Genomic DNA, 23,123 nt, shown 5'->3' with positions numbered 1-23,123 from the left:
TGGCAATGAGGAAACCCAACCGCGTATAAAAAAATGACGAACACTTCCATGTCCCATGTCCCCTTCCTGCAATTGCAATGCTATCCTTTCTATCAGTGGTCCAATTTTCAACACTCAGATTGAGACGCAACACGCTCAAAACACTGGATGGGGACGCTCATTATTGCCCCATTCACCCAAAATTGTCCATTCAAAAACTGTTCATTCACCCCTTTATTTCCATGATTTTAAAAAATGTCCCTCGGCTTGCCGTTGAGGCCACGATGAGTGACGGAACTGCCCCGCAATTCTAGCACCGACGGCAAGCAAATGGCTTTTCTTTTTGGTCGTGGAAATAAGGGGGTTGGAGCATCTATTTTGGTCATGTAAATGAAGGGATTGGAGCACTTTTTACCATGAAAATGAAAAGGCTACAATATTTTGTGTATTGAAATGATTGTTATAATTTTATCTGCTATTTTTTATGAAATCGAGTAGTGAAAATGTGTCGAATACAAATGTCATAAGTAATTGTGCAATGATTGAAGGGTTGTTTAATTGGTTTTTTTTACTTTGATGTATTCTTGCAATTGGGATAGCCTCTTGTAGAAAAGGAGAAGGCTCTGGCTCATGATATTCTTTGTAGTGATCAAGTGAACTCCCTGTCAATCACAAAGGATCTTGATGAGATGATGATCTTCATGGTGATGAGAGCAAGAGCATAGATATTGTCTTGGATCAGTGAATGAAGTGGATGCTCAAACAACTAGGCAAGAGGCAACCTTGGAATATAATTGGTTCCATTTCATATTATGTCTGAGGTTTGGGCATCTTTGCTTTCTATAGGAATAGTCTAAAGTTGTGTTGGGAAGATCTTTATTATAAGTATTCAAGTTGTGTTGGGAAGATATTTAATTGCCTTTTGGTGTTCTTTTTTATAAATGGTAAGGAGGAATTGACTGACATTGTGCTTTGGTAGATTCTCATCATTGTTGACCCAAGGATTTGCTCTCTTATTTTGTTGCTCGGTAATACTTGCTCTCCAATTTGTATAACCCATTTATGGAACAGAAGGGCTTGCAGTTTACTTGCTCTCTCCTTGATTGTTGGTTTGGTGATGGCAACTATTTTTGGAACCCATTTCTATTCAGTTTTTTTCATATTTTCCGATTTTGATGTAGGTTCCTGAATTTTCTTAGGTTTCCATTGCCATTTTGTTAGTTCAGGCTTCCTGTGTTGACTTTTTGGTCTCCCTTCGATCTTTGTCGCTGAATTTGTGGTTGTCTCCATCTTTGGTTGCCATTTCCACTTTGGATTACCTTCTGAAGGTCTTTGATATGGTGTTGCTTTTGTCGGGAGTTGTGCCTTGGGCAGCCATATCTGTCTCTGTTTGTTCTGCATGACGGTTTTCTTTATCCATACTTTTCGAACAGCCGTTTTCGGTGTTTCTAGCTGATGAGCTGATTGCTTTTTGTCGATGGGGATAATCGGCCACACGAGTGATCTGTTTTGGCGAAAGGAGTCATGTACGTGTTGGAGTTGTGTGTGTACATCAGCGCATGTTCTGACCATTCGGTAACTACATTGTACGTTCTCATCCATGGAATTCCCAAACATATTGATTCTCTAATTCCTCCGTCTTTCATTACGAGAAATTGATGAGGATAACTATTTCCATCAATATTGATTAGTAAGTTTACTATGCCCAATGTTGGCATTTTTGCCCCGTTCCCGGCTTGTAAATATCGTGTGGAATGCACTAGCGGTTCGTCGGTAAGCATCGTGTAAGTGGAGAAGTTGACCACATTGACTCTTGCCCCTGTGTCAATCAATGCTCGTTGATATCTTCCATTCGAAAGTCTGACATTGATGCAAACATCGATTCCTATTTTCCATGGCTCATCAGTGTGAATTACAGAAAAAGGAATTTGAGCCGTATCTGCTAGTTGAGGAAGTCTTTGTTGTTGTAACTTCTGTTTTCACTTTTAAATCCTGATTCTGGCCTCCTCCTGTGCTTGAGCCTTTGTCTCATTTGCTTTGTTCTTGCGCTCCTTCGCAGTGTGAATTTTTGCAAGCATCTCTAAGGTTAGTGGTAGGTTGTACTTCTTTAATCTGCAGCCACTAATCCAATTAGGAATCTCCTCTCCCTCTAATGTCGCAAGCTTAATGGCACCGCTAGATGATATGTCATGAATCACATAGGGTCCATTGCCTCGCTGTTTGAGTTTCCTAGAATGTTGTTTCAGGGTATACATTAAGACGTTGTCGGGGGATCTGTGTTCGAAAGGTGAGCCGGGAAGGCGCGGGGCCTCTGGTTGTGAGAGGTGTGGGGAAGATAGTTGCAGCAGACACAATGAATGTAGACAAAGCTTGAAATTAACAGCTTGAACAAGATCCTGAAGCTTGATTATCATTAACAATACCGCTGCTTACATTATTAAACTAATTCCATGATTAGAGTGGCTTGGAAGCTTAGATTAGAGTGGCTTATGGTATCTTTGATTAGACTGGCTATGGAAGATTGGATGAGAGTGGGCTATGGAAGCTTGGCTTAGGATTATAGTGCTCAAAGCTTATGGCTTCCTCCCCGCTAATACAGCAGAGCACGAAAACTTGAATATCTCTCAATCGGTACAGAATTAGCCTCTGTGCATGAGACGCAAAAACGCTCAAAACTCCCTTTTCCTTCTCCTTCAGCCGGCCGTTTTGTCCAGAAACTTGTTTTATAAAAAAAATTCAGAATAGGACTTTTTCGGTCTCCCTCATGCAAAGATGTGAAGTCTCTCACACACTTTCCTTTTTACCACTGACCACATGTCTTCCTCTACTCAAGTTGCCTTATATGTCCTAAGAGCCTTTTCACATGTAAAACCTTTGCTTCAAGCATAAAATATCTACGCTTAGGCCTTCATAACCACATAAAGCATACACTTTCTGGATCTTCTTGCTTGTTTTCGAGCCTTGGTCACTGCTCAATAAATATGTGAGCTTCAAATAGACTTTTATGCTTCTCTTTACTCTTTTTTCCATCGTGGAAGCGGAGCGGCACGACAACGTAATCCCCCGTAGCAAATTCCTTGCTGATAACATGTTGATCAAAGAATGATTTCATGTTTCGTTTTTGCGCGTAGATTGATGCAACTGCTCTCAATCTAGTTTCATCCAGTTTTTCCAGGATATCTATTTGATTGGATAATTCATGGCCCGTCCATTCTAATTCTTTAGCTACCCGAAGTGTGGCGATAAGAAATTCAAGTGGCAAAATCGCTTAAATTCCATAAACCATGTTGAACGGAGTCGTTCCGATTGAGGTTTTGTACGCTACTCTATGCCCATAAAGCTGAATGCAGCTTCTGATCCCAGTCGGGATCCCAGTCGGCTCTCGATTCACTAACAATTTTCGTGAGAATTGTCACCAAAATCTTGTTCGTACTTTCTGCTTGGCCGTTAGCTTCTAGATGATAGGGAGCTGACTTCTTGTGAATTACCATGAATTCATCCAATAGGAATTCAATCACTTCATTGATGAAATGAGTCCCTCTATCGCTCACTATCTCTATTGGTAAGCCATACCTGGTGAAAATGTTCTCATACAAAAACTGTGCTGTCATTTTTGCATCATTTTTTGTTGTGGCTTTCGCTTCAACCCACTTTGTTAGATAATCTGTTGCCACAATAATGTATTGAGCATGCGTTTTATATTGCAGAGGCGCAATTGGTCCTACAAAATCTATTCCCCGTTTTGCAAACGCTCTTGCCCCCATCATTGGCCTCAAGGGCATGTCATCTCGTGCTCTAAGAATCTTTGTCCTCTGGCAATCGTTTCACAAACTCTTCAGCATCCATGAATAGTGTAGGCCACCATATGCCAGCAATAAGAATTGCTTTGGCCGTTTTGTCAGCTGAGAAATGTCCTCCAGCTTGTCCGCCATGTGCTTGCTCTAAGATAGGAATGTATTCCTCTTCCATCGCACACATTCTCAATTGATTGTCTTTTCTCCTCTTGTAAAGATTGTCCTCAATCAATACATAGTTTTCTGCCTCTTTCGTGATCGTTTTGATACGTGATTTACTCATCCCTTCAGGCAGTATTCCAGTGGTGACAATGTAGTTACTCCATCTGGGTGCTACAGAGAATTTTAATAGAGTCACGTGTTCTATCGGCTTTTGAAAAGTGCATACAATACACGATTTGATATGCATATGAATACTTTGTTGTATTTTCGGCCAATATACACCCATTCTCATCAATCTTTGATACATCTGTGAATGCCCATTGTGAATCCCCATTGTTTGTACATGAGCCTGGTTGAGATACAAGTCCCGTTCACTTGATTCAACACAAAGCCTAAGGATTTGATCCGATCCCTGTTTGTATAGCCTTCCAGCCAGCATTACCAATGATCTGGATGCTGCAATGGTAGATGGTTGTCTTGTCAAATCCAATGACCCAATAGTCAACAAAGGAATTACATCCTCACTCCATCTTGGAACCATTTCTATATTGAAGAGATATGCATCTGGCAAATCATCATCAACTCCTACAGGGTTTTCTCCATGCACCATTCTAGATAAATGATCCGCTCTTTGGTGTGTAGTTCCTTTTTTTACTACAACCGTGAAGTCAAACTCAAGCAGTATGATGAACCATCGTACAATCCGCCCCGTATTGCAAGGTTTGTTTACCAAGTACAGCAGTGCTTGGTGATCAACTAAGAATACAAATTTATTGGAAAGTAGGTAATGTCTAAACTTTTTCACAGCATAGATCATACCCAAACCCTCCCTTTCAGTTGTTGTGTAATTCTTCTTTGCACTGTTTAGTTGTCTACTGGAGTAACTGATTGAAAAATCCATGTTGTTTTCTCCAGGTTGTGCAAGTATGCATCCTATAGCATATGCTGATGCATCTACGTGGACGTGGAATATCTTTTCCCAATCCGGAGCCTTCAAAATTGGAGCGGATATCAATCTTTGCTTCAAAGTTTGAAAAGCTTTCTCGCACTCATCTGTCCACTCAAATTTAGTTATCAACGCGTAAAGTGGTTTTGCAATTATAGCATATGAGTAGATAAATCTGCAATAATATCCACAATGGCCCATAAATGCCTGTACGTCCTTTACCTTTACTGGTCGTGGTAGATCAATAATTACGCTGATCTTCTCCATGTCTGTCGAAATACCATTTTTGGACACTATATGTCCCAATATTTTTCCTTGTCTTACCATGAAGACACATTTCTCTGGATTCATGTAAATTTCTAGAACTGTCTTAGATATTCTTTAAAAGCATGACCCATCAGCCTCTGAAATGTGGCTGGTGCATTCGTTAAGCCAAAAGCCATTACCCTGAATGTAAAAATGCCCCATTCAGTTGCAAAAGCCGTCTTGTGTTGATCCTCTGGCTTTATTGCGAGTTGGTTGTAGCCTGAAAAACCATCTAAGAAACTGTAAGCTTCTTTTCCTGCCACTCTTTCTATTACATGATCAGTAATGGGGAGGGGATAGTTGTCCCGAATTGTAGCAGCGTTTACTTTCTTGAGATTGACGCACACTCTCAACTTTCCATTTTTCTTCGGGACCACCACAATCGGTTAAACCCAGTCAGTGTGCTCAATTTTGTAAATAAACTCTGCCTCTCTCAACTTATCTATCTCCTCCTTGATCTTTCTTGCAAACGTCTCATTGTAAGTATAAGGACGTTGTCTGCTTGGTTTGGCGTCATTCTTAAGGGGTATTGTGTGTTGACAGATACTTGGGTCCACCCCCTTAAGATCATTGTATGACCATGCAAACACATCTCTATACTGTTTTAGAGTAGCTATCAAAAGCTTTTCCTCTTCTTCAGTAAGATCCGTGGCAATATATGCAGGTTTTGGATCTTCTCTTGGCTCCGCTAGATCTATTCGTTTGGCTTTTTCAGGTCTGTCGTATGATGTACGAGGTTCTCTCAATTCTCTCATCGGTTGTTGCACTATGATTTTTCTATCTTGTATGGTATACTTCTTATAATGGGACGGCACATCCATCTTGTCAGAATTCGTGTCCTCATCTATTTTCATTTCAGTTGTCCATATGTCTTTGAGGGTCCGTTTGAGCTTATTGTACGTTGTTTTCCTCTCTATTTTGGTCATTCTAGATCATGTTTCCCCCTCCTTATGTGTCTCAGTCGTTTGCTTTTCGCGCTTGTTCTTCTTGTTGTTTTTCCATGGTTGAGTTTTGATAAACCGACGAGTGACCTTGTCTTTGACACAATCATCAGCTTTTACAAGCCTTAGATATCCCGTATGGGTTTATGCTTATTTGCTCTTGATTTCCTTGTTCTCTTTGATCTATACCGCTCTTGTCGAGACTAGGTTTTTGGTTAGGAAACTCGTAAAACCTATCCGGTCTCGACATATACTTCCTATTCGTCTCTTATCCACTTGATCTTTCGTCATCAGCATCTATCATTTGGATTTCATCACCCAGTGATGGAAGGTCACCGCTTAGTGAATCTGTGAATTCCTCCTCTATTCGATTCCTATCGCCCACTACAGATATCTCATCAACTATTATTTTACACTCAGTCTCACGTAGTGGTTCTTCTTGTTCTTCGCTCTCTGATCCTGACTCAAGGATGACGCTAGCCATTTGCAGCGTTACTAGGTCGTATCCTTCATCGTCACAAAATTTCATAGGCGTGCATTCGTTAACACATACATCCAAGGTTGACAATATTTGAGTCCACCCAAATGGCTCAAATAAATGTTCAGGGAAAGGTTCTGGGAGATAAGCCTCGTCTTCTACGGACCTTTCCAACACACATTCCTCTTTGGTTAAGTCTCCACAATCAGATGCTCTACACATCCAGACATGTGCTTTCGTTTGTAACCACGCAGGTATTTCCTTTCCGTTCACTGTGGTTGAATCAAATTCTTGCACTGGTATTTTTGCAACATCTCTATAGATGTGATCCTTCATGTTGATCTTCGTTATTAGCTCCTCATGCCTTAGGTAAATTTGGTCGTACCCCCAATCTTGTATCATTTTGAGTTGACGCATAAAAGGTCGCCCCAAAATAATATCAAAGTTGTTCGTTTTTCCGAAATCTACCACGGCAAAGGTGTACTCATAGTTAATTCCACACGAAGTTACAACTATTTGGTCCAGGATTCCCAATCGTCTCTCTACATACCCATCTGCGAGTTGCAGTTTCATTCTCGTCTTCCTGAGAGCTGGACGGCCCCATTTCTCCCAGATTTGCTTTGTAGCAATCGCAACTCCCACCCCACTATCTAGGATATCTATCGTCTTTATATCCTAATATTCAACAGGTAAGGTTGTATTACCTTCCTCACCTTCACAGTAATCTCCGACCTTGTTTATGGGCACAGGGTGGGCTTTGGATTGACCTTCCCGTCTCTACCGTAGGGTTTGTCTGAAGAGGAATCTTTATTCCTTTGTTCTCCAAATGTTTTCCCATGTCTTCCCATAATTATGGTCTGACTCTTAATAGTTCTGACAGTGTGATTGTGCATGTTACAGGTGTCGACAGTATCTCTTGAAGACTTTTTGAGTCAATCATTTGTGGAACAGCTCTCATCTGGGATGGAACTAATCTTATCTCCGATTGTGCCTCGTGTTCACCTTTAAATGAAGGCAGGGTTTCAGGATTGAGCTTTGCTTTCCATCGAAACCTCCGTTCCTGCATCTCCATACAGCAATTGTATATCTCCTGGATAAAATTTGTTGTCCATGTTAACCTTAGGAATTGGTGCAGACTGTAATGTCTCACTTTCGTTCTTTCTATTTCTAATGGTTTCCCATAAGTGTTGTGGACATGGTTCTTCCAATTGTGGAATTGGCATCATAGTCATTGACTTAGCATCATCAGTGGTGTTCGGCACCACTCGGTAATCCAATGACAATATCGTTTCAGGCCTGGGTCCGTTTACTTGTTCTGATTCATCAATCTTCAGTTTTTCTCGCTCTTTGTGAATCAGCACTTCTTGTTCTAGGGTTCTAATCGCATTAGGTTCCATCAATGCCTGGGCTATTTCAATGAGGTGTTTACACATTTCCAAACGCTTCGTTTCCACTTCTGGTTGAGGATAAGTCAACCATCTCTGCTCTAAGGTTTGGTTTGTTTTTAGCCTTGCTTCATACGCTTGATAGAGCATCTAAAGGCTCTAGCACTTTCTCGACCAAGACTGATCCCCCTGAGGATGCTTTCCTCGGCTTGTTGTTGTCCTCAGCAGTTTTACTATCTCTCTCTTGTTTCAGTTGCTCTTTTGTTTCATGTAATTCATTTTGCATGGCAAGTTGGATTTTTATCCTTCTTGTTTTCATTCTGTCTCGTTTCGCCTTCCAAGATTTCCGTTGTGTTCTCACAGATAAACTCTCATTTTCTGCGGGCATTGGCAACTCGACCTTTTCTTCCAATGTCTTGTTTTTCTCTAAGTCCTTGGCTTGGGCTCTGGTTACCGCATTGATTTGGATCATGGGTTCAGTTTCTGATCCACTGCTTGCACTTGGTAACACCCCCACAATATTCATAGTTGCTTTTTCCTTGTTGTTCGGATTCCTTGGGCAATCTGGCAGTATGTGATTCACACCACACCCGTCACAAAACCCAAAAATTTTCACTCTTTCGCCTTTGAAAGGACAACTACGCTCCCAATGATCTGAACTTCCACAGTTATAGTACAGTCCAATTGGTGGTTGATTTTGAGGAGGTGGTCCCATAGGTTGTCCCGCCCTATTAGGGTATCCTCTTGGTTTGTAGTTCTGGTTTGCAATGAACATTAGCGTTCTTTCATCCACCAAATATTGATCCCTCGAAGGTTGTGCTACATACGTTGGTGGTGCCATACCCTCGTTATTTCCCCATGTTTGATAGGCTTCGTCTACGTACATCTGTGGTTCAGGTTCAGTTACGTAAGGCTCATTCGGTTCCTCGTCATATGAAATTTGAGGTGTATTATTTGTTCCTGGTGATGCTTCATAAGGTTGGGCATACCTGATCATGGCCCTATTTTCATGTGGTAAAGGAGGTTGTTGACCCAACACAGGTTGAGGTCTGTCTGCTCCTGCTACCATATTCACATTTGGCCCAACTTGATATCTTGGAGGAGGTGGCTGGGGTGGTCCTACTGGAGGTCCATACGGCCTTTCCCTCACATATTTTTTGTTGTAAAAACACTCACCCGTGCCATGGTTCGTCCATTGTTTTTCTATGGTGCACCATTTCAGTACTCGTCCATTCGCAACTAGTGCTTTCGGCTGTTGTGTGCACCACGGCGTCGGGTGATCCCCCCCACATATGTCACATTTCCTCATCTCAAATTGTCTCATCACCGGATTTGATCTCAGATGTTGCTGCATTCTCTTAGTTACTTCCTCTATCATTTGGTCAGCTGTCGGCATCAAAGAAGCCTGAGCATCTTTCTTGGTAGAGGGTTCGCTCTTAATAGATGAAGAACCACTGGTTACTGAATCAGTATCCTTTGACACTTCCCCATATGCTTTGCAGTTGTCAACAAGATATAACGCTTTCCTTGTAACCTGTTCAAATGTGCTATAGGCTTTCAAGTGAAGGTCCTCTTTTAAGGTTTCATTTCTAAGTCCTTCAATGAAGAGCACAGACAATCTCTCGTATTGCGGTAATTCTCTCCCTGGGCACCTCTTGATGTATTGCTTGAATTTCAAGGATGCTTCCTTCACTTTTTCGTTCTCCTTTTCTTTAAAAGCATATATCTATGATACAGTATTATGCTTTATACCCCGTTTTGAGAATTCTTCCGCGAACTCCTGCAATACATGTTCAATGTAACATTTAATGGCCTGAAATCTTATGTGTAGCGGAAATTAGCATGAATATAGTGGGCATTTCATTAGAATAGATTCCTAATGAGAATTACAAGAGTGCTTGGGTGGAGAGAGCAACAAAAAGCATAACACCTAGTTAGATAGCATCGACAATACTTTCAAAAGAGAGAGCAATTAAGCTATTGACAACAGTTGAGGACCGGATTTGCATGGAGCCGGTCCCCCCTCCAAAAGGCTTTGTATTATGGTTTCTCCCATCAAGAGAGACATTGTACAATACAATTCTTTGTGTTCCTTCAAGACTAGCTAGTGCAATGAAGATGGAAGCTTCATACACCAAGCAAAACACTTAATCAAACACAACTTGAATTATCCCCGTTCTCAGACCCAAGACCTCACACACCTTCGAAGATGGTGAGAGCTAGCAGGGTATGAGAGTAGATTGAGAAGAAAAAGAAGTATCTTACGAGAAAGATGTACATCTCCTCACATAATCACTCATATTAGCATAGCTTAGCTTAGTAATTAGCTTGGTAGAGAAGATGAGCATGCATTGAAGCTTGGCTCTTGGTTGGATTTGCATCCATATGCCAAGAGAATGTTGATGTAGGCTTCTATCTCACAAGCTTGGAGTAGGTGATGAGCTCTCCATTAAAGCTTGGGAGGAGATAGAGTATTCTTCCTTCACACATGGTCAAGTGTGAGTGTGTGTGTGTCAATGCCAAGCAAAAATCAGCCCCCCCTCTCTCTTGGGCGAGCCCTAGCTGCTAATTAGGTCTGGCTTTTGCCTCATTGGACCTCCCCAGGTCAAGCCAATAGGAATTAAGCAGCATAAGTGATAGCCTTCTGACATGTGTCCCCCTTTCCCCTTTTGTGAGAGCTTTAGGTAATTAAATAATTAAACTAAACTCTCATTGGACCCCTTTGCCTCCTGGCCAATAGGAATCAGGCAAGCCATGGGGCTCCTGAATGCTCATTGGACCCCTTGGGAGACTGCCCAATAGTCTTCTAGGAGACTTAATTCTCATTGGTTTCTTTTATTAAATGTTTTTAAATTAATTAAACTAGATTTACTCTAGCTTAATTCTCATTGGTCCACTTCAAGGGTCTTCCAATAGGAATTGGGCACACCTTGTGGGCATCTGGCCTAGGGAGCTGACATGTGTCCCTCATTCCCTTTGTGTAAAGGGAGCCTGTGTGTGTGTGTGTGGCTTTCTCTCTCATCCCCTAGCTTTGGGGCTCGCCCCCTCCCATGTAGGGATGTGCAAAGACTTTTTAGGGCACACACTAAGCATCCAATTTTCCCTAGGGTTGACCTTTGGACACAACCTTTGAATTTTGGAACCTTAGCATTTTGGAAGTCTTAATGGGCTGAACCTTAGGGTCTTTTTGGCCCATTGTTTCACATGGCTCTTTTGCAGATGGCCCCCCCTTTGGATCCCTATTTTCCCTCCTTTGGATCCCTACTGTGGCCGGTCTGCTAGCTTAACCAATATTCTAGCTTTTTCTCCCTTGGCACTTCCCCACATTAAATGATCAGTTTAATATGAGAAAATCATTTAGGAGAATTAGATATTGATTATTATGACATTCAATATTCAGACAAGTTTCAGGGTTCAAGGGTTGAAACCATGTTAAGGCCGTCCCTTCCAAGGTCAGCCCAAATCCCTCATATTGAGTAAGGAAATCAGTGATCTTCTCTGCTCTTAAGCCTTGCTTAAAGAGCGACACATGGGCATATGGATCCCCTGATCCACTATACTTCTTTGGCATGCACTTCACTACCTGGGATGGCCTTATCCATCTCTGGTCTGCGACCAATCTCAATTCTCCCGCGTCTCGACTTAATCGTTCTCGTATATCATGGATATCGTGGGTTGCTCTCGGTGGCTCCCCTGCCCCACGAATCTACTACTAGGAGGCAAACGTGATGGTACGTTTGCAAATGTCGGACCTACTGTGGTATGTGTAGAGATAGGAACCGCACTACCTCGATTCGTAGCCATTGATTCTCTGGAACGTAATGTTCCCATGGGGCTTGGCATAGAATATTGAGGTCGATTGAAAGAATCAGCTACATGAGTCCTCTCTCCGCCTGTTGCGATCGGGTCTGGCATGACATGTGTAGGTGTTGGTCTCAGTCTGCTTGGAGTGACATAATAATGGTGGAGTGGTCCCCCAGAGTACGTATATCCTTCCAACTCCTTTTTATCGATTGTTGCGTATCGTCTTCCATATTTGTCGTATGCCACAATTTTCGTTTCTGATCCCTCTGTGTAGGTGAAGACATAAAGTCTTTTCCGCTCCGTCAACTCATCGACATAGGGTTCCTCGCATCTATAATAGAGATCTTCCTCTCCATTATTATACTTGTTTAACCCCACGTAGACGTTGTATGTGTTGATTCTCAAAGTTTTGTTTTCTCGCCTTAACCTCGCATTAGGGAAGCTCATTGTTGGTGCTTTCTCCTTAGGTTCCTCATCTACTTTGGCTTTCGTGCCCATCAATCCCCACTTGTCCACAATGTTAGGATTCAGGACTACCAAGTACATGATACCTTCGTCATCTAGGTACCTATCTCCGCTATAGCTCACAGGCACTAAGTCCTTGAACTCACTTGGTCTATCTTCTATTTTCACACAGTAGCGGTCCATACCATCTTTGTAGATCTTGGCACCTTGCTTGTTGTCATACTGATACTTGATGAACAATAGCTTCATTGTGGCCGAAAGGTTTGATGGTCCTGCTGCCATGTTTTCTCTTTCGTTTAGGTTTAAATGTCCCAAATGTTCCGTGAAACACTCGTAAGATCTCTCTGAAGAAGTATCGAAAATACTTTCTTCAGGGATCGGCTCTAATAGTCATACTACACCTTGGTTTACACTCTCCTCGTTGATAAAACACTTGCTTGATCCGCTAAATTTCGGTGTCGTTGTTGATTTGTTTTCCCAATCTCAAAAACATGAAGAATGTGGAATTTACCGACTGAATCCAAACCTCTTACCTGGAAATGGAGTGATCTTCCAACTCACACGACTGCATGGATTGTTACTTGATCAGTCTCTGCAAATGAATACACTTGATGGCTATGAGATCACTGTATCATTCCAACTATCAGCAGATTCAACAATTTCACAATGACTTCAACCCAATTTTGCTTGCAGATTATTGACAAGATGTCCAATTTGGGTTTTGACAACTCCTGATATCTTAAATAGTCTACGTCTATGAACATGCCAAAAATGAGTCAAATCTGGGCCAGAGGTACACCGATCGCGATCGTAGTACAGTGCCCAAATTTGATGAAACTTCACCAGCTTGTTCACTAGGCTATTTTAAGGCTACCCACCTAATACTTTTGTATTCAGATCCCAAAAAGTCAAGCTTTTACCAGTTCTTGGTTGGAAGTGTCTGTTTTTTTGAATCTGTCAATTTGACTTGATTTTGGTATTTGTTTTGGGATTTGAGAGATACCTAGGCTTGTCCTATGCACAGGCTATCCCCCTGCATGGTTTCTTCCCAGTTTTGATGTGTTTTGGTCTACTGAAAGTCAATTTCTATGCTAGTTTAGCAGTTTTTGACTTGGAAATGTATTCAGATGATTTGACAAGTATTTTGAGCTTTCTGGCTCTTGGTCCTGTATACTTTTATGTTCATATACACCTGAGGATCTCACAGATGAAACCTGGTCAAAATCTGGCACAGAGGTACACCGATCGCGATTGTAGTACTGAGCCCAAATAAGATCAAATTTGGCATGCTTGTAGACACTGATGTTTTAAGGCTATCCCCCAAGTCTTTTTGCATTTGGATCACCAAAAGTCAAGACTTTACAGTTTCTGGGTCTGTCATGCTAGTTTTACCCAAGTGGCCTGATTTCCTTGATTTTTGATGTTTTTGGGTGTGGTTGCTTTAGACAAACTTGTTTAGAATCTTATCAGGAAGGCACATGTCAAATCTTGTACAAATCTGACACTGAGGTACACCGATCGCGATCGTAGTACCTGGGCCAAATCTGATGAAATTTAGTCTGCTCCCTCTGTCAAGTGTTTTATAGTGTTTGTGCTACCACTTTGTGATTTGAATCAATATCAACCCTGTTTGGTTAGATTTTTTAAATTTCAGAGTCTTATGGCCTTTTTGCCAAGGTTATGGTTTTCTGGCTTCTCGACTCTAACTTTTGCCCCAAATCTGACTCGAATGTGAATTACTTATCCTACTCCTAAGTACAGAAATGAAAGAACATAAAGAAATGAATCAAACAAAACAAACAAGACGGATTTCGGGTGAGATTTCAGTCCTCAATCGAATTAATTGAAGAGCAAAAATGCTTTGAACACTCTCACTCACAGCTCCCTAAATCTCCTAAGAGAGGATCTAGCCGGTCCACTGACTCTAGACTCCACTAAGCTCTAAACCCCTGTCTAGCAGCTTAGCTGACGTGTAAAATGGATTTGTGGATTGATCTTCTTTTAAGGAAGCTAACTGCGCACTCAGTCACTCATCACCTAAGGTGCATTCCCCGGCAACGGCACCAATGTTTGCGGGTCGCCACGACGGACGTCCATAGCATAGCTCTCACGCATCAACATAAAATATCAATACAAGGGAAGCGACTCGGATGAGACATGGAAACTCACTAGGGTGTCAATCCTAATGAAGTGAACTCGAAGAGATGCAACTACTAACTCTGCAAGCAAATCATATGCACTAAAGCCAAGTAATTTGCCTATGTCCTTCTACACAGCTCTACAGTCATCACGCTTGTTTACCATGCAAATCATATTGGATTCGCACGAAACTTGAAGGGAAGCTACAGGGGACTATCAGGAGCATATCCTATCACTGTCACAGCATTCTGGAGAGGTACAAAGATCACGATCGTTCGTCCCAAGGTCAGCAAAAACAGCGAACAGGTGATCCTAAAGGGTCGTTTTAGAGTCTCTAAAGCCTCTCCTAGGGTCAAAACAACATGAAACACGCATATAAGCACTCAAAATAGCGATTTAAGGTCTCAAACTCGTAGTTGAAAACGTACACCGAATCTTGAATGATTACACTTGAATGGAAGAGCAAAGTAAGAGGAACACAATGCAATAAATGAATCTAAATTTGGATTACCGTAGCCACAGTAGCGAAGATTACAAGTTGGAGCAAGAAGAAGCTCTCAAACGTACGTTGTCTTCTCAATTTCTCATAAAAAAGATGATGTTCAAACTTACAAAACTTGACCTTTATAGTTTAGGTCTTTACAAATGGCTTATCCAGCCAAAAGCTCCTAAACTTCTAACTGGCTCTCTAAAATACAATTGCTCCCAGAAAAATAATCATAAATACTTTTACAAGTTCTCGGCTTAGAGATGCTCTCTTACAAAATAATTTTACAAGGGTTTCCCACAAAAATGTGACTCCTTCTTTGGAAACCGTAGCTTCGTCGCTTCGTCCGCCAAACAAGGCCTTTTAATTTTCAACTAGATACAAAGCTTCTCTAGTGACTTACTCAAATGTTGTGCAAGCTTTCAAGTGCAGGTCCTTCTTGAAAGTCTCATTGTGCAAGCCCTCTATGAAGAGAACTGATAGCCTCGCATCTTGCAATAACTCTCATATAGGACATCTCTCTATATATTGTTTGAAGCAAAGTGAAGCTCACTTTTTTTTCTCTTTCTACTTGAAAGCATAGATTTGAGACAAAGTGTTATGCTTGATTTCTTTTTCTTAGAAAATTTGTGTAAAAGTTGCTCTATGTTTGGAAAATCTCTATTGTTCAAAGGTTGGAACCACATCAATGTTGTTCCTTCCAAAGTCATCCCAAATCCTTCGTATTGAGTGTGGAAATATGCCACCTACTTAGCTCTCAAAACCTATGTGAAGAGCGAGACATGTGCATATGGATCTCTCGATCCATTTTACTTCTTGGCAGCACACTTAGCTACGTAAGATGGTCGCATTTGTTGCATTTTTGCAACCATTATCACAAATCTTGGCTCTCTTGCTAGGAACTCTAGTTAAAGTTCTCTATGGGGTTCTCCCCTCAGGACACACATCTCATGCTTCTGTCAAGGTGGTAGGATCTCTAGTTTATGCATCATGCTAGGAGCTTCACCGCCCCTATAAGTAGTCATTGGAATCCTCAAATCCAAGGATTCCATTGTCCTCACTACTAAATTTTTCTATTGGTTCATCAAATCAGTCATTCTTGTTCTTCTTTTTTGGGCTTCATATTGTTACTACCCCACTATGGGATGAATGTATGTTCTCTTGGACTTTTGACTCTCCTTTGAAGGTCACACTTGGTAATGCAAAAGAAGTTTTTTCTACCTCATCTGAATCTAAGTGTTTTTGTAGCGATAACACACTACTCACCACACATATCAAGCCTTTTGTTAGCATACAATAGCCATGCTTTGTGAAAATGGACTAGGACACATCCTCACAAAGGCATCTGAGTTTCAACATGTGTTTGTTGAACTTAATCAAGTGTTAGCGACTCTCCTCGAGAGACGATGTGTGATACTCCCATAAAATCTCTTGTTTTTTGAGACGTTGGAGAGGGGGAATGGGGGAACACACCCGACACACAAACATAATGTCGCTTTGTAGCCTAGGGCATACACAACACCCCAAACCACTAGAGTTCACCTTCAAAACTCTCAACACACACTAGCAGGCCACCCCTCACACACACACACACACACACCCCAATGCACAAACATGCTCAACACCAAAGCTATCCACACGTATTTCATTGCTTACTTCAAGCCAGATGCCACTTCTGCACACAAAACAACACTCTCACTTCGATTCTGCACACCAAAAGGGGCCCAGGGGGCACACACATCCGCACCAACACCACACACACAAGCAGAAGAAGTAGAGAAGGGGAGTAGGGGAAACAATGCGAGAGAAACACCACAGAAGCTTCACCACTACTCAAACACCATGTACAAGTCCTTTACATCAAACGATGCACCCACATGGTCGTTGGGCAAGAAAAACCACACTTGGTGCTTTGCAGGCCCACACCTCTACACAAGAAGCCCACCCAAGAACTCACCCACACAGTCTATAACTCTCTGCAGGCTCCCAAAAGACCTCTTGGGCAAAAGCCTCAAGGCAAAAAGCCTCAAGGCAAAAAGCCTCAAGGCAAAAAGCCTAATGGCCAAAATCCTACTTGCAAAAAGCATTAAAAATGTTACAAAAATGGACTTTATAGGAGGCACTCTTTCAATTTGGGCATCTAGCCTTCGATTGGTCCACTTTGCATCTCAATTTGGAAACTTTTGGGAGGGGTGCACCACCTTGCTTCATCTGCTCTCTTTTGTTCTCTTCTCCTTGAGGAGGGTGCAAGCTTGAGAGAGGCGTGCACTAGCAATGTCGATAGTGCCCCTTGGCATTTTCTTTTTTGTATTTTTCTTTTTTACTCTCCCTTTTTCACCTTGGAGCTTACCCCTTGACTTTACTTGGAATCCTCCTGGACTTGCTTGATTTTTCCACTTGGGGCTCACCCTTGACCGTCTTGGTTTGGCCTCCCTTGAGCGGCCTCTCCTTCTCGTATGAACACCCCCTGCGAGGCTTTTTCTTCCCTCCAACTTTCCTTACACTTCAAGCAGAGGAGTCACTAGCGAGATTCCTAGTGCCTTCACCCTTAGTCATCAAAAACTTGGCTTTTAGGGGGTGTCATGGGACCCTTCTCTTATGGAGTGCCATGTCACCAATCTATGCACCACCGTTTGACTGCCATTACCATTGGGAGCACCACCAAAGGCCAACGTGCCACCTGTGCCCGCTAAAACTGCCAAAGTGCCACCCCGAGCAGAGCTCGAGCAGCACCAAGGCCGCCACCAATGCCATCGTTGAGCTCCTTAAGAGCCCACTCTCCACTTATGATTCACAATGAGCTCACGACCCTCATTATATAGGCCACCAATCCAGCTTCAGTTTGTGCACGTGGGGCTTCTGCTCACCACATGGCTGCTTGACAACGCATGGCCATCCAAGGCCCTCCTGAACTTCAACACAAACTTGGAAAAAAACAAAATTTCTATCCCCCCTTTGGCATCTAGCCATTTGATGCTCCCATATCCAATGGTGGAGCCGTGACATCCGACTAAAGGCTCATATTTCTGGCTTTGTCCTATGCAACCCATGCCTATTTTTGACTTCTTTGAACCCGCTATTCAAGGCTACAAACCTGGACAAAATCCACCTGACATTATCCTCTGTGGAACTACACCCAACCTTTGAACGAACATATCTTGTCGTCTAGATATTCGATCACCGAGCACTTGGTTCTTATTATCTCTACATGAAGTGCACTACCTCCTAGAACCCTATCAAGGCCCAAAAATGCCAGATGGCATGCCTACCAATGCAGTCAGTTGGGCACACACCCAGCCCTTGACAAATTTTCAAATGACCATAACCTGCAATCTAGAGCTCCGATCCGCAACTCAAAAATATTGGCATGGTCCACAATATGATCACTCCAACCCTATCCACTCATATCTTCCCCAATTGCCCTATCCGTCGGGGATCTACAAACCACTCCAACTTTAAACTTGAATATATTACATCACGTGGCTCCGTCTGACGAGCCACTGGACCAGCTTGCACAGCATCTCGAACTCCACATTCTAGATCACTGACTCGGCACTTTGGGCACCTTCACCTGTCATCCCAACTGGACCATTTTGGAAACTTTTTTGCCTTTAAAACTGCATCAGGCATACACTTTCACTATCATTTGCTGCCCAGATCCTCCAATTAGCCATTTGTCATGCATTTGCTAGCACCCTTTGCTTGGCATAAAGCACTTCCATGCACATACCAACTTTGGTTGCACCAACGTCACGGATTTTTGAAGCATATTGTCTATCACATTTCCCCCTCCAAAGGAAACATCAACCCCACAATGACCTCAATTTAGAGATTGAGCTATTTTGGGAATGCTTCTTCATTACACGCTTAGACAAAGCACCAAATAATGTGGTAATAGTTTTCAAATCTTACATCTCCTTGGAAGCCAAAAAAACGTCTACAAGGAGGTAGCTTCTCACTTTGGCATGAGGAAATAAACAAAACCTTGGAAGAATACATGAGCGTCTTGCTCCCATTCTCTCACCACTTCACCGTTCTCTTCCTTACCTCACAACCATCTATAAGAAACACAAAAGTGCCTATAAATGGATTACATGTGGCTCCTCGTGTTGCTACTCGGAGGTCTCACTCCTTATGGTTTACATTCTTAAAACATGCATACTACCACTCAAGACTTGTGCTAGAAAACTCAATCAAAAAGCACTTTTATGTCATAATATCCATATGCAATCATGGTGGATCATAGTCTCAGTCTATGACTGTGTGATTAATATTCCCAAGCTTGCAACATCGCTTTTTTCAAGAGATCTTAAAAGGCTTCAAATGTTATGGGTCATCCATTTGATTTTTTTTGTGGCATGATCTCTTTGGGTTTTTGTGTAAGGAATTTTGGAAGGTTTTTTGGCACATGTAACCTACTCTCTACATTCATTCTCCCCATTTTCTGTCTAATCTCTAATATAGTAGGTCTAATGGTACTAGGAGTGACATAATATTGATGGAGTGGGCCACCAAAGTATGCATACCTCTCAAGTTCTCTGGTCTACTATATAATAGTTCATATTTGTCAAGCAAGATTATATGGGTGTCTCTACCTTCAATGCATGTAAAAATATACAACCATTTGTACTCTGACAACTCTCCTAGGCTTGTTGCACTTGTAATAGTGCAATTGTTCGCACCATTATCGTATTTGTATAGCCCTTCATGGGTGTTGTCCATGTTGACTTGTGTCCTTTCATTTACTCACCTTAGTTTTGCATTTGGAATGTTCAACTTAGGTGGCTTATCCTCTAGCTCTATATAATTTTTGTCTTTTGTGCCTGTCATTCCCCATTTGTCCACAATATAGGGATTTTTCACAACAAGATACATTGTCCCCTCATCATCAAAATATCAATCACCACTGTAGTTCACAGGCACTAGGTCCTTGAACTCATTAGGTCTCTCTTCTAATTTATGCAATGAACACCATATTAGTGAATTTGAGAATTTTGCAATTCCTACTTTCAAAATGAGCTTAAGATTTGGCCATGGCCAAAGTTTTGAGAGCATATTTGAAAGGTCTTTTCAAGTACTACCTTGTGAAAGGAGTTGGCCTTCAAAAATAGTTTTAGATTTGTCCATATGGCCAAATCTTCAAGACATTGGTGATTCCCAAATTGGCTCTAAAGTCTCAAACACTCTTATTTGTGTTAGTAGCAGTCCATACCATCTTTATAAATATTTGAACTCTGATCGTTTTTTAATTGATATTTCAAGTGCAACAGTTTCATTATGGGTGCTAGTTGGGATGGTCTTGCTCACATGTTAGGTCCCTCCTTGAAACTGACTTTATTGGATCCCTCAACCATGTAGGTGCAAGATCTCTCTGATGATGTATCAGATAGAATTTCCTCTATGATAGGCTCTATGAGAGGCAATGGTCCCTAATCACACTCTCTTTTGTGGAAATATTGCAAACTGGTCTCCTACGCAAGGTTTCTACTCGGGCAAAATCTACCTGATCTCAAATACATCAAGAAAAAATCACTCTTGTAGAACCCTAACCTATTATCTCTTTAGTTCCTTCCAAACCTTGGACTTGGAATCACTTCTAGCCGCAATGCTCTAGCCCTTGCAATCTGCACAACAAACACTTGATGTCTATGAGTTTACAGTTGTTCCATTAGTCTAAATTTCTTGAAATGACAAAATAATTGTGCTTTTGGCACAAAACCTATTTTATCTTGCAAAACCCTCTAATGATCTCCAAATTCAATTTTGAAAAGGCCTCTATGCTTCTTATGACTAGCTCTAGCTATAGTTTAACTCTAGTCTCAATCTATGATAGAGAGACATGCATCACAATCCACGGATCATGATCCATGTATCTCTATGGTAGAATGTGATGAACTTTGTACACAACTTTCCCTTGGCACTTTGATGCCAGGTGTATGCTTTTTAAGTGATTTAGACTTTTTTAGGTCATTTGAAAGTCAAATCCTAGATCCACCTTTGTGGTCTTTCACCTTAGTCTGCTTTTTCTCCTTTTGGTGTACGTTTTGGATTCTTTTTGTTGCAACCTTGCTTTGGGGAGTTTGTTTCTACAAGTCTTTGCTACACTCTATACCAATTTTTGCCAAAAATCTCAGATGGAGACATGGATCGCGGTCCATGTTCCATCACATATGGACTTGAAAATTGGTCAGTGAGTAGATTATGATGTTTGGAGCTTCGCTTCATCTGTGCATTGTCACATTACTTTGGATGGGATGTGTTAGGAAATAAGACGTAGCTAAATAGATTTTTGAGTAGATTACTTAATGGAGAGAGATAGATTTCACACACAAGAGATTATAGAGTAGAGAGAGAGAGAGAGAGAGAGAGAGAGAGAGAGTACACACGATATACGTGGTTCACCCAATGTGGGCTACATCCACGGGAAAGCAGCCACTCAATGGCTTTAGCACTTCAAAAGAAGAAGTAGTTTACAAAGGGATTAAACCCTTAATAGAGCTCCCGCCTTGCTTCACTCTCACCACCTCACACTCACCTTGTTGCATCAACTTCACACTATGAAATGTGTGTAGAAATGGCCTCCTTTTATAGGACAAAAGGGCTGCCCTCTCTTATGAGAGGCAGCCATGTGTAGCCGCCCTTATGCGAATAAGTCCAAATCGGACCCTCCAATCCACCCATGTGTGGCCGCCCTTGAGAAGACAAGTCCACTTTTGAATTCAGCCACCGGCCACCGGCCATTGACTTCTGACCACCAGCCACCGGCCAACCGGCCATTGACTACCGACCACCGGCCAACCAACCGGTTGTTTTCTGACCACTTTCCGGCCGCCGGCGGGCCATAATATTCCGGCGAAAAGGAATATTCCGGCGAGGGAAAAAAAGCCTTGAGGGCCTCCATCCCCGAGGCCCCTAAAGTTGCCCTTAATTCTTGTCCATGAAAATTTTGGTTTCCGGTGAGTGATTTTCCTTCACACACGATGTCTTCTCCTCATAATGGGGGCCTTACAAATGTGCGCTTTTACCACAGAAAATTACAAGGGTAAATCAAGCTCCATACTTAACAATCTCCCACTTGGAGACTGATCTCCAAACCAAACCTGTGACTGCTTTCCATTCTGGCTTCTTATCCTTGAATTCCGATTGAAGATGAGCAAAATCTCAACTTCTCCTTGTTGACCACCTTTGTAAACATGTCTGCAGGATTTTCACTTGTATGCACCTTTCCTAGCTTTAGCTGTCCCTCTTCCAAAAGAGTGCGTATGAAGTGATATCTCACCTCAATGTGCTTTGTCCTTGAATGAAAGGCTGAGTTCTTCGCAAGATGGATAGCGCTTTGGCTATCACTGTACAAGACACAATTGTCTTGTTTGAATCCAAGCTCTTCTAAGAATCTGTGAAGCCACAGAATTTCTTTGCTTGCCTCTGTCATTGCTACATACTCTGCTTCCGTGGTAGAAAGTGAAACCACTTTCTGCAGCTTTGAAGCCCAGCTTGCTGCTGTGCCTCCAACCCTGAACACATAGCCAGTAGTGCTCCTTCGAGTATCTTTGTCACTTGCCATATCTGCATCAGCATACCCTTCTAGAAAAATATCAACTCCTCCAAAACACAAAGCATTTGTTGTTGTCCCTTTTAGATACCTAAGTATCCACTTCACAGCTTGCCAATGCTCTTTACCTGGGTTGTCCATGAACCTACTCACAACTCCCACTGCATGTGCAATGTCTGGCCTTGTCCAGACCATAGCATACATTAGAGAACCTACCGCTGCAGCATATGGAACTTTAGACATATAGGCTATCTCCTCTTGTGTCTTTGGACACATATCCTTCGTTAGTTTAAAATGACCAGTCAAAGGTGTAGAAACTGGTTTTGCATTTTGCATTGCAAACCTTTCTAGTACCTTGTTGATGTAATCTGCTTGAGATAGCTTTATTGTCTTCTTCGTCCTGTCCCTTGATATTTTCATACCAAGTATCCTCTTTGCAGCACCTAAATCTTTCATTGAAAAAGATTTAGACAGCTCCTCTTTTAGGTCTTTGATGTCCTACATGTTAGCACTTGCAATCAACATGTCATCAACATACAACATTAGGATGATGAATTTCCCATCTCCCAAATTCTTCGTGTAGACGCAGTGATCCGAGTTGCATCTTGTGAATCCATGATCCAACATCCATCGATCAAACTTCAAGTACCATTGTCTTGATGCTTGCTTTAAACCATACAAGCTC

The sequence above is a fragment of the Adiantum capillus-veneris genome, chromosome 25 (assembly GCF_014529385.1).
Source record: "Adiantum capillus-veneris isolate H3 chromosome 25, ASM1452938v2, whole genome shotgun sequence".
Lineage (NCBI taxonomy): Eukaryota > Viridiplantae > Streptophyta > Polypodiopsida > Polypodiales > Pteridaceae > Adiantum > Adiantum capillus-veneris.
This window is presented reverse-complemented; position numbering follows the sequence as displayed.